The sequence below is a fragment of the Myotis brandtii genome, unplaced genomic scaffold, assembly GCF_000412655.1.
Source record: "Myotis brandtii unplaced genomic scaffold, ASM41265v1 scaffold517, whole genome shotgun sequence".
Classification (NCBI taxonomy): Eukaryota; Metazoa; Chordata; class Mammalia; order Chiroptera; family Vespertilionidae; genus Myotis; species Myotis brandtii.
The window spans coordinates 885,111-900,272 of NW_005369706.1; the positions used below are offsets into that span (position 1 = coordinate 885,111).

At 44.4% G+C, this 15,162-nt stretch overlaps 2 protein-coding genes across 3 annotated transcripts in view; both read right to left on the reverse strand.

Annotated features, from left to right (window-relative positions):
- Positions 1 to 15,162, reverse strand: part of SPATS2 (spermatogenesis associated, serine-rich 2) — a 132,225-nt gene extending 117,063 nt beyond the window's left edge. Inside the window, exons 1-2 of one of the 2 annotated variants that reach the window (XM_005877334.2) lie at positions 15,102 to 15,162; positions 14,223 to 14,307 (exon numbers count right to left, since the gene is read on the reverse strand). The gene's annotated coding sequence lies outside the window, so the exon portion shown is untranslated. The remainder of the gene's footprint in view (positions 1 to 14,222; positions 14,308 to 15,101) is intronic. The other variant, XM_005877335.2, reaches the window with a different exon arrangement.
- The window catches only part of DNAJC22 (DnaJ (Hsp40) homolog, subfamily C, member 22), a 68,861-nt gene that overhangs the window by 40,233 nt on the left and 13,466 nt on the right, over positions 1 to 15,162 (reverse strand). The window lies entirely within an intron of this gene.

Below are 15,162 nucleotides of genomic sequence, written 5' to 3' on the forward strand. Positions count from 1 at the left end.
AACATCAATGATGAGAGAGAATCATTGATCAGCTGCCTCGTGCATGCCCCACACTGGGGATAGAGCCCACAACCTGGGCATGTGCCCTCAATGGGAATCAAACCATGACCTCCTGGTTCATAGGTCAATGCTTCTTAACCACTGAGGCATGCTGGTTAGGCAAGATATTAATTTTAGAGTTCATCATGTATACATGATAAGAGAAGAACTCTATGTATATAATAGAAAGCAAATAAGAAGTATAGCCAAAAAAAAAGTATAAACTAAAATGGCAGAAATAAGTCTAAAAGTACTATCAGTAATCACACACACACTGTTCACACACACACACACACACACACACACACAGATTAAAGTTATCAAAAAAGAGATTATCAGGTTAGTTTTTTTCAAATCCAACTATGTAGAGACTACCAAGATACACTTAAAGCAAAATGACCCATAAAGATGGAAAACTAAAAGGAAAATTGAAGCCCTAGCCAGTTTGGCTCAGTGGATAGAGTATCGGCCTGCAGACTGAAGGGTCCCGGGTTCGATTCCAGTCAAGGGCACATGCCTGGGTTGTGGGCTCGATCCCCAGTAGGGGGTGTGTAGAAGGCAGCCGATCAATGATTCTCTCTCATCATTGATGTTTCTATCTCTCTTTCCCTCTCCCTTACTCTGAAATCAATAAAAATATATTTTTTAATGATTTCTTTAAAAAAAGAAAATTGAAAAATAGACTGCACATTGTTAATCTAAACAAAATTTAATATTAATATCAGACAATAAGATTTAAAACAAAAATTATTTATAAAAAATTTTAATGTTTTTTATTGATTCCAGAGAAAGGGAGAGAAAGATACAAACATCAATGATGAGAGAGAATCATCCGTACCTGGGCATGCGCCCTAACCGGAATCGAACCTGGTTCATGGATGGATGCTCAACCACTGAACCACACTGGCCGAGCTAAAGCAAAAATCATTAATATATGATCATCAAAAGAGAGCCCTCAGGTTTCATCAAAAGAGGACCCCTTAAAGTGGAGTAAGACATCCCTCCCCACCATGGGCATATATTTAAGAAGCAGGACCTAGAATGTCCTTCCTGAGGTCCTGTCATTTGCAACAACAAGGATGAACCTGGAGGACATTATGCTAAGTGAGAAGACAAACACTGCATGATCTCACTGATATTTGGACTCTAAAAAACTCAAATACACAGAAGCAGAGAGTGGAATGGTGGTTACCCAAGGCAGGGAAATGGGGCAAAGGGTACAAAGTTATAGCTATGTAGGATGATTTAAGTCTAGAGATCTAACGTGCATGATGATCACAGTTAATACTCTATTGCAGCGGTTCTCAACCTGTGGGTCGCGACCCCTTTGGGGGTCAAACGGCCCTTTCACAGGGGTCGCCTAAGACCATCCTGCATATCAGATTCATAACAGTAGCAACATTACAGTTATGAAGTAGCAACAAAAATAATTTTATGGTTGGGTCACAACATGAGGAACTGTATTTAAAGGGCCAGAAGGTTGAGAACCACTGCTCTATTGAATACTGGAAATTTGCTGAGAGTAGATTTCAGGTACTTGTATCACAATTTTTAAAAGGTAACTATGTGAGAAAATGTTGATTAACTTGACTATAGTAGTCATTTCACCATGTGTATATGCATATCAAAACATCATGTTGTACAATTTAAATATATAAAATGCCCTTTCCCAAGATCCAGACTCCTTGCCCTTCCTTCCTCCCAACACTCATACCCTCACCTCCATTATCTGCCTGCTATCAGGGCCTAATCTTTTCATGTTCTTGATCTCTGTTTATGCTGTCCATCAAAAGAATCCCCAGATGATTCTAATTTAATCTAATCTCACCTCCTAGATTCTAATCCCCACACTGTTCTACATATCCTCTGCTCTGTCCCCATCTGCCTTACACCTCTCTCCAAATTTTTAAGCCATTCCACTGTGCCCTACATTTTCAACCTCCACTCTGAAGATTCTCTTTGTCTTCTTGTTCTAATTGAAACCTGTTCTCCTTTCAAGCCAAACACCCCTCACAGCCTTCAAGTGATGAAAACTCTTTCTCCACCCCCTCATACCACTGGAACTGGGGGGTGAGGAAAGTGTCCTCCTTGCTCCTCAATGATGTTTCCAAATCAGTCTCCTTCCCTCTTCCCTAAAAAAAAAAAACCTCTACTTGAATATCACGTGAAAACTTTATTACACATTATCTAGCTGTGATGGCTAATTTTATGTCAACCTGGCTAGACAACAGGTGCCCATATATTTGACCAAACATAGAAGGTGTTTTCATCTGAGATTAGCATCTGGATAGGCAGACTGAATAAAGCAGATGGCCCTCCCCAATGTAAGTGGGTATCTACCAATCCAATGAGGAACAGAACAAGAAGGCAAAAGAAGAGAGCATCCTTCTCTCTCTCTCTCTTTGGCCGACTGTGGAGCTGAGTTATCAGTCTGCCCTTGCACTGGAACTTAGGTCCTAGTTCTCAGGCCTTCAGACTTGAACTGGAATTTACACCACCAACTTTCGTGGGTCTCTGACTTGCAGATGGCTGATCATGGAACTTCTCAGCCCCCATAATGGCATGAACCAATCCTTAAAATAAATTTCATTCATGACAAATATATAGAGAAATAATAGACATGGACATAGATGAGAGATCTTACTGGTTCTTTTTCTTTGGATAGCCCCAACACTGTGACTCTCTTTAACACCACTCTTAAGTCCAAATGATTTCAAATAGATGATGTTTCTAACACCTCATCTCTCTGAATTCCTAACTCTTTCTCTAAATTCCTTGCCTCTGATTACCTCACCCTTTACCTATGCATCCCATGATAATGCCTCCATGATCTTATTTTTTGTATTCTACCATCTGACCACAACTTACTATCTTTATAGCTATCTCTCACATATCCAAATTCCAACATCTTTTAATCCCACCAGGTCCATCAATTCATTGATTCAACCATTTTTTTCACCATCTCTTAGTCACTTAATGTTCTCCCTCCCCTCCTCACCTAGTTTAAATTCCACAGCATAACATATTCGCTGCCTTGCACATATCCTCTATTCCTTGACCCTCTCGTGTTTTATTCTACTATCTTGGTAAAACCTCTCTATGGTTAAATCTACTCCAAACATACCACTGCAGCTGACTGTGGCTGGAGGGAAAAAACCATACTGACTCATCTCACTTTAAATTCATGACCACAAACCTCAAGGGGCTCTTAAAGCCACCTGGCAATCATACAATATTTCCCTGCTTCAGACATTCTCCCACTCTCCTGAACAATTTCACACCTTCTCCTTTCTCCACAAACCTCCATTACCTCCTATTCCCCACCCTCACTTTCAGCTGAGCACTTTGATTCCTAATTCACTGAGAACAATAAAAACAATCAGAAGAAAACTTTTACAAACTGCCACTGCCAATTTAATCCACCTACTTAGGTAGGTTTGAGATGTATTTTGAAGACAAAATCAACAAGAATTGGAAATGGATCTGATGTGAAGTATGAGGAAGAGAACGGAATCAAAGATGACTTTTAAGTCTTCGCTCAAATATTATTTTCTCAACAATACCTCCTTCCTCCCTCCCTTCCTTCTTCCCTCTCTCTCCCTCCCCCGCTTTCTCTCTTTCTCTTTCTCTCACATTGAGTCACATGCTAACAGTTATCTCTATCACCTTTCCTGATTTTGTTTTTGATTTTTCAATACCAATTATCACCAACTGAAATACCAAACATTTTACGCCTTTGCTGAATAAATGTCTTCCCCTATCAGACTATAAGCTGCATGCAGGCAAGGATTTTTATGCTTACTTTACTGTGTGTATCTAACAGATAGTAGGCACTCAATAAAATGCTTCTGCCCTGGCCAAGTAGTGCAGTTGGATGGAGCATCGTCCTAGCATGATAGGTTGCAGATTCGTCCAGTACACTAAAAGGTTATGAGTTTGATTCCTGGTCAAGGCAAATATATAGGTTTAGGATTTGATCCCTGGTCAGGGTGCATATGAGGCAGCAACCGATCAATGTTTCTCTCTCACATCAATGTTTCTCTCTCTCTCCCTTTCTCTCTAAGTCAATAAAAACACATCCTTGAGTGGGAATTAAAAAAAAAAGTTCAGGCGTGCTCTCCCTCCAGGGAACACGCCTGGGCCATTCCCTATTCCCTCTCCTTCCCCCACAGGCACTTATCCCCTAACCCAGTGGTCGGCAAACTGCGGCTCGCGAGCCACATGTGGCTCTTTGGCCCCTTGAGTGTGGCCACGAAGTTTCAATCGCACTGTACGAGCGCGCCCGCACGTGGTATTTTGTGGAAGAGCCACACTCAAGGGGCCGCAGTTTGCTGACCACTGCCCTAACCTCTGAGGGACCCCATGAGGCTTGCAACCAGGGGAGCAATGGGCAGCAGCAGTTCAGCCCCATCAGTCCCAGCTGGCTCTCCCTCCAGGGAGCCGGCCCCTGCCATTCCTTTCCCCTTTTCATTCCCCGACAGGCATGTATCCCCTAACCTCTAAATCAGTGGCTGCCAACCTTTCGAACCTCACGGACCACCATGAGACTTGCAACCAGGAGAGCCATGGGCAGCAGCAGCTTATCCAGGGCTAACCCCCTGAACCTGTTTCCAAGGCCCCCTCTTCTCTGACTTCCCAGAGAGCCAAAGCAGCCCAACCTAGGCTCTCCTGTTACTTCTTTTATACCCTTCCTTGTTTCATTGTCTTAAGTATATTTTTGCTATGGTCAATAAATTCTTGCTTTCTTTTCTAAAAAAAAAAAAGTTCATCTGCCAAGTTTAATAATATACTTGGGGTTATTTCACAATGGAAATGATTAGCCAGTGGAGTGTGAAAGCATGATGTGCTCTCAGCTTTACTGCCTAATCAAAAATGTAATCATGTAGCCCAGGTGGTGTTGCTCAGTGGTTGAGCATTGACCCATGAACCAGGAGGTCATGGTTCAATTCCTGGTCAGGGCACATACCCGGGTTGCTGGCTCAATCTCCAGTGTGGGGTAGGCAGGAGGCAGCCAATCAATGAGTCTCTCTCATTATTGATGTTTCTCTCTCTCTCTCCCTCTCCCTTCCTCTCTGAAATCAATAAAAAAAAATATTAAAAAATGTAATCATGTCAAAATTGAATATAATTCTACTTAATCTTACTTAAATGTTAAGATTTCAATAAACAAGTAATCAAGATGAAGGTATCAAATATCCCTCCTTTTTTAGGAGCTTTTCCTATGTTATTAAATTAAGATGCCCAAACACAAATTTAGTCATCATTGTTGCAATCCTTTGCTCCCAAATTACACAGCATCACATATTAATACCTTGTAGTCTAACTTATAGGATCATCATAACATTACGGGACAGGCAGACCAATGACAAATGTCAAATATGAACTTATAAAAGATTGACATAAAATATGTACAAGCTTTGAGTAGTGACAGAGATGAAAAAGATTACCCACCTAAGCCTTGTTTAAAGCACTGTCCATGTAACAAGGAATTAGATAAACCATCTAAAGAAATCTCCTGGGTACTGACTTGTACAATGTAACAAAACATCAAGTTTGTATCTAAACTAAATGGCTGATTTAGTCTAAGATGGTTCTATACCACCTACCATTCAGGTACAATACTTTAGCTTCCTGTCATTCCATCTTATTTTATAGACAAGTTTCACCATTTTCATCAAATGTGAGGGAGCTTCTTATAATGAGATCCTTGTATTGAGAGCTTGTGCAGGATATGGAGTTAAGTAAGCTATGAAGGCAATTTACTATCTATATAAAAGCCTAAGCGACCAACCAGTCGTTATGACACACACTGACCACCAGGGGGCAGATGCTCAATGCAGGAGCTGCCCCCTGGTGGTCAGTGTGCTCCCACAGTGGGAGCGCCACTCAGCTGACCTATGGGCATCAGACACAGGGCTCACGGCTGGAGAGGCCGCTGAGGCTACACGAGCCTCTCCTGATCGGGACTGACTGGGTGCAAGCCTGCAGCAGGCGCAGCAGAGCCAGGATAAACAAGAGCGGCAAGCGGGAGCAGCAGGTGGCATTGGGTTGCCGGTTTCAGCCTGATCCCCGCAGGCCATGTCGAGGGACCCCACCGGTGCACGAATCCGAGCACCGGGCCTCTAGTAAAGATATAAGATAGCCAAACAAAGTAAGCTGAAGAGTCACTTCCATCACACACTAATGCATACTTTAAGTCAATGTAACAGAAGACAACCAGGAAGAACCAGCAGTGAGTTGACAACACTGGTATGCTATAATGAGAGACCAAGTGGATAATTTAAAGAAAAGTACTGCTCTACTACTGGTGTTAGCCTTGAAACAACAGCAAATCATTTACTACTGGACAGATCATATGTACCCAAGAAAGGAAGGACTGCCAGTTTTTCAAAATGGTCTTTTCAGTCCAATGCAGGTCAATAGAAACTAACATTAGCAGCATCTTCAAATACAAAAGACATCTCCATGTATCCACAACTAGAGGCCCAGTGCACTGATTCGTGCACTGGTGGGGTTCCTCGGCCTGGCCTGCGGGGATCAGTGGACCTCCACGCCACCGCGGCCCGGCCTTGTCCACCAGCTCATTGGGTTCCAGCCTGCTGTCCACATCGATCCCACTAGCACGAAGTAGTGCACGAAGCGGCAGGCAGCCAGGAAGGAGCCGAGCCCAAGCTGGGTGCCACACCACTCCCACTCATCCCAGCCCCACTGTGCCTGCTGCAGCTGCTGTTTGAGGCATGCAGGGGGAGTGTCCGCGGGAGAAGCTCACGCCGCCAGCTGCGCTCACCAGCCGTGAGCCCTGCGTCTCATGCCCATCTGTCAGCTGAGCTGTGCTCCCACTGTGGGAGCGCACTGACCACCAGGGGGCAGTCCCTGTGTTGAGTGTCTGCCTGTCTGCCCCCTTGTGGTCAATGCGCGTCATAGCTACCAGCCAGCCGTCTGGTCACTTAGGCTTTTATATATATACTAGAGGCCAGTGCGCGTCATAGCTACCAGCCAGCCATCTGGTCACTTAGGCTTGTATATATATACTAGAGACCCAGCGCACGATTAAATCGTGCGCGTGTAAAATTCCCCTAGGCCTAGCCTGCCATCAGGGCCATGTCCACTGACCCCCGAAGCCTCGCATGCTCCGTGGACACTACCGGTGCCCCATGACGCTCCACAGACTCTGCCAGCACCCTGCGATGCTCCAGGGACGCTGCCGGTGCCCCGTGAATGAACCTCCTGGTGACCAGTCCTTTGGTCATTACAGTGTTACGGCCACTGGCCTTTAATAATATAGAGGACCGGTGCATGGATTTATGCACCGGTGGGGTCCCTTGGCCTGGCCTTCGCCCCTCGCAATCTAGGACCCCTCGGGGGATGGTGGACTGCTGGTTTCGGCCCGATCCCCGCAGGCAGGCCGAGGGACCCCACTGGTACATGAATCCGTGCACTGGGCCTCTAGTATGCATATAAGTTCTTTGGTTAATCTCTTCCTGCCTTCCCCCCTTCTGCCTTCCCTCTGAGATTCATCAGTCTGTTCCATGTTTCCATGCCTGTGTGTTGAGCGTCTTCCCCCTAGTGGTCAGTGTGCATCATAGCTACCAGCTGAATGGTCAGACGGTTGCTTAGGCTTTTATATATACAGATAGAATGATTCATCTACAGTCACGTAATGGCCTCATCACATACTTCTTTCTTCTCCTCAGTCCCAATACCCTTTAGCCCAGTGGTTCTCAACCTTGCTAATGCCGTGACCCTTTAATACCGTTCCTCATGTTGTGGTGACCCCCAACCATAAAATTATTTTCGTTGCTACTTCATAACTGTAATTTTGCTACTGTTATGAATCGTAATGTAAATATCTGATATGCAGGATGTATTTTCATTGTTACAAATTGAACATAATTAAAGCATAGTGATTAATCACAAAAACAATATGTAATTATATATGTGTTTTCTGATGGTCTTAGGCAACCCCTGTGAAAGGGTCATTCGACCCCCAAAGGGGTCATGACCCACAGGTTGGCGACCCACAGGTTGAGAACTGCTGCTTTAGCCAATTCTGAAAAACACACATACACATCCTCCACAATTAGTAATCATGTCATTTTGCTAATTAAGTAATGTAAAAATACTCCTTACTAGCAATCCAAGGTTATTATTTAGGTTTTGAACTAGTAAGAATTCCTAGCTAACCCTTAACCACAAATTAGTCATTGAACAATGACTGCAGAAATTGCCTTTAAGCTAATGGCTACATCCTCAGACACTGCAGAATGTTTTAAGGGCCTAGGGCTGCTACAGAATCTGTGTTGGAGATTATGTATATTCCAAGAACCCACCCTTATACAGGCCACCATGGTAGATTTGAACATGGATACTAAATGCTGGCCTCTGACCAATGCTTAATAACCAGTAACCTAAAGAAAAGGTGTTTACAAACTTTAAATCTTTAGAAATATTTCAGAATTAACACACCACCTCCAAGGTGTGGGCTCACTAAGTCTCCTCTGAGGTTCCCAGAAAATAGCACATGAGCCTTTATAATCCAATAATCTCAAGAAACAAGATACAGGGATAACTAACCTCCTTGTGACATTTAGAAAAAATGAAATGAGAGGTAGACCCATCAGAAGAGACAATTCACTGTCAGTCTGCAGCTATTTCAACCTATTGTATTTCATACTGTGTGTCAACTATCTCACATATGGAGGGAAAGAAAATGGAGTTAAACAAATAACTTCAGCCAATTTTACTTCCTGTATTACAGCTATATTTAAAACCTGAAGTATTTATAGCCTACGGCAGACTCTAAAACCTTATTCAATGGATGAAGAAGGGATACCAAAGATAAGCAGTAATCAGTAGCTCATACATATAAAACATTTTAAAATGAAAAAAGTACCTTGAATTTCAATCAAAGGCAGCAAAATAAACTGAAAAACCTCTACACTGCTGACACATTTGTCACATACACATACAGATAATGTTCTTAAGATGATTACCCACATTTACAAGTATGACTGAAAAGATCTGCACATAACAAATGGTTCCTTCTACATTGGATACATTTCACACTTTAGAACAGAAACTCCCATTTTACTCATCAGCTGAAATGTTTAAAAATTTTTCAAAAGTACTTTAATGCTAAGTTGAAACATGTTTTAATGTGCTTGCCAGATGTCATGATACATAAATATAAGTAGGCAGAAGCTAAAAGAAAGAAATCAAAACTAGGTAAATCATTTCCTTTTGAATCATTTCCAGTACAAGTGTCCTACAAACAGTACAGAAAAAGTCAGTAGAGGAACATCATCCATCAAACATAAAGCCAATTGCTACCTTCAGATGAACTCATAATAAAATCACCATTTACAAGTAACCAAGCTTCCTCAAAAAATTAAAAATTACTATATAACCCAGAAATCCCACTTCTAGGTATATACCCACAAGTATTGAAAGCAAGGACTCAGATATTTATACACCAATATTCACAGCAGAATTATTCACAACTAGTGGCCCAGTGCATGAAATTCATGCACTCGGGGCAGAGGGGGAGAGTCCCCCAGCCTGGCCTGTGCCCTATCACAGTGCGGGAGTCCCAAAGAGGTAGGCCCCACCCACCCATCCAGGGCTCCTCGATGGATTGTCCCAAAGAGGTAGGCCAGAGCCGGGGGAGGCCTGTGGACCCCCAGGCCAGGCCCACGTCGGAGGGGCCTCTCCACCAATTTGCATATTACCCTATTATTAGTATAGATAGCCAAAAGGTGGAAACAACCCAAGTGTTTATTGATGAATGGACCAATGAAGTGTGGTATGCACATAGAGTGGAATAGTATGCAGTCCTAAAAAGAAATGAAATTCTGACACAGGCTAAAACACTGGTGAACCTTGGAGACACTGTGCTAAATAAGCCAGACACAAATGGACAAATACTATGATTCCAAGTATACAAAGTATGCAGAGTAGTTATATTAACAGAGACAGAAAGTAGAATGATGGTTGCCAAGAACTCAAAGAAGAAAGAATTAGGGAGTTATTGTTTAATAGGTAGAGAGTTTCGGTTTGAGAAGATAAAAATGTCTAGAGGTTGATGGTGGTGATGCTTACACAGCAATGTGAACATACTTAATGCCACTGAACTGTACACTTAAAAATGGTTTAAAGGGTAACTTTTGTTATGTATATTTTACCACAATTTTTTTAAAGTAACCAAGCAAGAACATGATTAAACTATTGTGGCAAAAATATATCAGGAGAAGTGATAAAAGTCTGTAACAGGCATGCTTCACTGTCATCCTGCAGAGCCTAGATGACTTACCTGAAAGTCAAGATCTCAAAATAGAGACGGACATACCATTTTCATGTTGCTACAGATATATATTTATACTAGGGGTCCAGAGCACGAATTCATGCACCTTGAAAGGAACTGTGGGCCGCGAAGCTGCAGTGGGCACAGGGACAAGTCTCAGCCCATCCTCCACGACCCCGACTGGCCCCTCCCACCACGGCACCCCTCTCCTGTCTGCCAGCAGCCCCCGCTCCTGCGCCGCTGCTCCCATGCGCTGATGGTGCCAGCCCCACTCAGCTGACAGCACGGAGCGATTAGGGCTGGTGCCAGCAGCGGATGCAAGCAGGGCCGGCACCATCAGCGGGTCCGGCAGCCGCCGCTTGCACCTACTGATGGTGCCGAGCGATTGGGACCGGGGCCGGCGCCGGCAGCAGGTGTGAGCAGGGCCATCGCTGGAAACGGGTGCGAGAGGTGGATGCTGGCCCTGATCGCCCCTCAGGAGCAGGGGTAGTTGGAGAAGCCCTGAGGAGAGATCAGGGCCAGCAGCTGCCCCTCACACCCACTGATGGTGCCAAGCAGTCGGGGCTGGCACCGGCATCAGGTGCAAGCAGGGCCAACGCCAGCAGCAGATGCAAGCGCCAGGCAGGACCACAGCACACTGGAGCAAAGAATTTTCAGTAACCACCAGAGGCTCGCCCGATGACAGTGACAGGGCCCAGCCTTGGTCTGGCACCCCCCCAACCCCCGTTCACCTGTTCCACCATCCCACCCCAGCTGATGCCCGCCATGTTCCATGCTCTGCTGCCTGCTGCTGACACCCGCCATGTTCCGAGTGCCCTCCCTGGTGGTCAGCACACATTATAGCAACTGGTTGTTCAGTTGTTCTACCATTCAGTCTATTTGCATATTAGGATTTTATATATATAGATACCAAGCAAATGAAGAAACTGAACTATATTCTACAAGAAGTCATCTGTTAAATAAATGAATGGGTTCCCCTTCCCAACAATTAAATAAGAAAAATAGCCTGGCCGGCTTGGCTCAGTGGATAGAGCGTCAGCCTGTGGACTGAAGGGTCCCAGGTTCGATTCCGGCCAAGGGCACGTGCCTGGGTTGCAGGTTCGATCTCCAGTAAGGGGTGTGCAGGAGGCAGCCGATCAATGATTCTCTCTCATCATTGATGTTTCTCTCTCTCTCCCCTTCTCCCTTCCTCTCTGAAATCAATAAAGAAATATATTTTTTTTAAAAAAGAAAAAGAAAATATAAAAAGCTTTTCCTTCCAGTCTCCAGTGAAAGCAGCAAGATTAAAAAATCAGTTCTACTTCTATCAAAGAAGCACAGTGGATCCTAGAGAGTAACTGTTAAATTCCCAATTTTAACATGGTGGCTCTATTGTGAGAAACTGCAAACAGCAATCCTCCTATATAATAAAGAGGTAATATGCAAATTGACTGTCACACCCTCGCACAAGATGGCCGCCCCCATGTGGTCACAACATGGCCATCACAAGATGGCCGGCAGGGGAGGGCAGTTGGGGGCGACCAGGCCAGCAGGGGAGAGCAGTTGGGGGTGACCAGGCCGGCAGGGGAGCAGTTAGGCATCAATCAGGCTGGCAGGGGAGTGGTTAGGGGGTGATCAGGCTGGCAGGTAGAAGCAGATAAGGGGCAAGCAGGCAGGCAGACAGGTGAGTGGTTGGGAGCCAGCAGTCCCGAATTGTGAGAGGGATGTCCGACTGCCTGAGGGGTCCCAGATTGGAGAGGGTGCAGGCTGGGCTTAGGGACACCCACCCCCAGTGCACAAATTTTATGCACCAGGCCTCTAGTATATAATAAAGAGGTGATATGCAAATGGTTGTTACACCATGATGGTAACGACCAATCATCAGGAGGGCAGGGCAGCGAGCTACGAGCAGTAGAGAGCTACAGGAGGGCGGGGCAGCAAACTGCAGTGTGGGGAAGAGCTACAAGCAGCGGTGGGCGGGGCGGCCAGCTGAGACAAGCTGCAGAGAGCAACTTGCTCACGAATTCATGTGTAGGGCCACTAGTTTAAAATAATAATAACAACAATAAATAGTACATACAAACATCCTTCACTGCTTTATTAACCGACTGCACAAGTTACTTAACCTTTCTGAGTCTCATCTGAAAAATGGGGATAATGCTTATAACTATCTTATTATGATTGATTGGAGATCTTATAAGTAATATATATAAAACACACTGAGATCAATGCTTAGACTACAGAAATGCTCAACAAATAATTCCCTCCTGCCATTCACTAGCACCTGTAGCCCTCTGCTACTCCTGATCAGCCTCCAGGGGCTATGCTGATGTTTTGGCCAGTAACCTATGGCTCCTCCCTCAGGCCCCAGCTGTTTCTCTCAGTTCTAGTTGTTTCACTAGGGGTTTCTAAGAGGATTCTATCTATATTTAGAGATAATGCTAGTACCAACTGTGGACTCAACAGGTGCTTGGAGGGCACTTGAATACTCAGCAGTTTTCCATTGTTTTCCTGTGTGAACTAGTTTTGATTCCACAATTGGCTGTCTTGACTTCTACAAGGAAGAGTGACATGTATGCACAGCACGCCGGCAGTACACTAAACAGAAAATTAAGTGTGCTCACAGGACAAACCTTAGTAAGATGTGTTAGCCCTATTATCAGGACCCCAGATTTAGTAAATTACAGGAGGAGTAAACACTCAATTAACTCTAGAGATGTAGCCCACTAACCCACTCTTCATCTAAATAATTAATATTATATCAGATCCAAGTTGCAACCAATTCATGCTGCTTGTACTACAACCAAAACCAGAGGATGGAGAGGGCAGGAAGAACCATTAGACAGTGAAGATTGATTGATTGATTGATTTATAATAGATTTTTATTGATTTCAGAGAGGGAGAGGGAGAGAGAGATAGAAACATCAATGATGAGAGACAATCATTGATCAGCTGTCTCCTGCATGCCCCCCACTGGGGATCAAGCCCCAAACCCAGGCATTTGCCCTTGACCAGAATCAAACCTGGGACCCTTCAGTCCACAGGCCAAGGCTCTATCCACTGAGCCAAACCAGCTAGGGCCAGACAGTGAAGATTTAAAGAAGACATCCAAAAGAGCTGGATCTGAATTCAGCTTTATTTACTAGCTCTGTGACCTCAGTGAATTATTTCACCTCTTAATTTATAAAATAGGAAATAATTGTGAGGATTCAATTAAATGAGATAATGTATGCAAAACAATCTTAGCACCTTGCCTAGCCCACTGAAAGAGGTCAATAAAGAGCCATATTATCATTAATGAGGACACTGCACTCACTCCTTGCTTTGTCCAGTTTTTATAACATATAAGTAAAGTGACAATTTACATAATTATTTTTGGAACTTTATAAAGTGGCCTAATGCTACTATACAAGATCTAGCTGAGAAATAAATATAAACTGATGAATTCCCAGAAATCTTAAATGAGTCAGCAAAACTTAATGCCCAACAAATAAAAAGCTTACCGTGGACTATTTATGAACACAGAAAGGTAACTACAGTTTCAAAACCAGCAATCTTGTACCTAATACCATGCATTCAAAATTTAGTCTGGAAATCCAAGTTATCAGAAATACTTCCCACCCCCCACAATATTTTCAAATAAGGTGATTTTCAAATCACCTTCATTCAAACTGGGAAATATGAGGCAGCCTGATCATTTGAAATCAGCATCAAGATTTTGAGGCAGCTAAGCTCTCTCACGAACATAAAACCAGTAGCAGATGGTACGTGAACATTTCTCAGTGAGAAAATGCAATTCTAATAAAGTACAGATAACTTCGATTTTATTCATCACCTTTTGGTCTAAATGAAAACAAACTCTTGGTTCTCCCTCAAACACCATGAACTCTGCATTATCACTGACCTGACTCAAAAGCAAGATAGACGCCTGTTTCTGGAGATCTGTCCTCTCCTGCTTCCTTAACCACAGGTAAAATACGTACTGTAACCTGAGCAGAGGAGACACCATTATTACAGGTATGTTTTATCAATGAAACGGACTATACATGACAACCAAATTACTAAAAGAGCAGCTTGTACTCCTTAGCAGAGGGACAAGCCTGAGAAAGAGCCACCTTCTAAAATAACCCAATCACCCTGGATGAATCAGGAGAACTCGGTCCACCTACCCTACACTCTCTAACTAGATCTACCCTCTGCTTTAATTCAAGCCCAAAGCACATCTATTTCATTTCTCTGCCCCACTTCGCATAATCTTCCGTTCTCTTCCACCATCCCAATTCCAAGAATGCTCTTTTATCTCCCCTCGATTCCAAAAATGCTCTTCTATCTCGTATTTCCAAATCCCACTTTGCCCCAAATCTTAAGGACCTCCGGCACCCATGCAGATGACCTTACGCATTCCCACTGCATTCCCAATCCATTGTACTTCCACTCCCAAATAGCCCTTTTTTTCCCTTCTCATTATTTTCCATCTCTCCTTGTTTCTTAAAATCCAATACCCCACACACGGTTACACCAGAGAACCCCCTCACTCCATTGTTCCCCCGGCCTCTGCCTCTGGAAACACCCCAACTCGGACCGGTGTGCTTGGGCCCGCCCCGCTGACCCCAGACACCTTCCAACATCTGGGCACCCCAAGTCCCAGGGGCTCACTTCCCCGTCCCCTCCGTACCCAGCCCCCAACAACTACTCTTTCCCTCCCTCAAGCCGCTCTCAGTTCCTCCGCGCTCCCTTCATCCCTCACCAAGCCCCCCTCCGCACCGAGCCCGCTCAGCCTCACCGACGCCGGGTCCCCGCAGTCGCCGTGTCCCCCCAGTTCCGGGCTCCGCGTCCCGGACGCT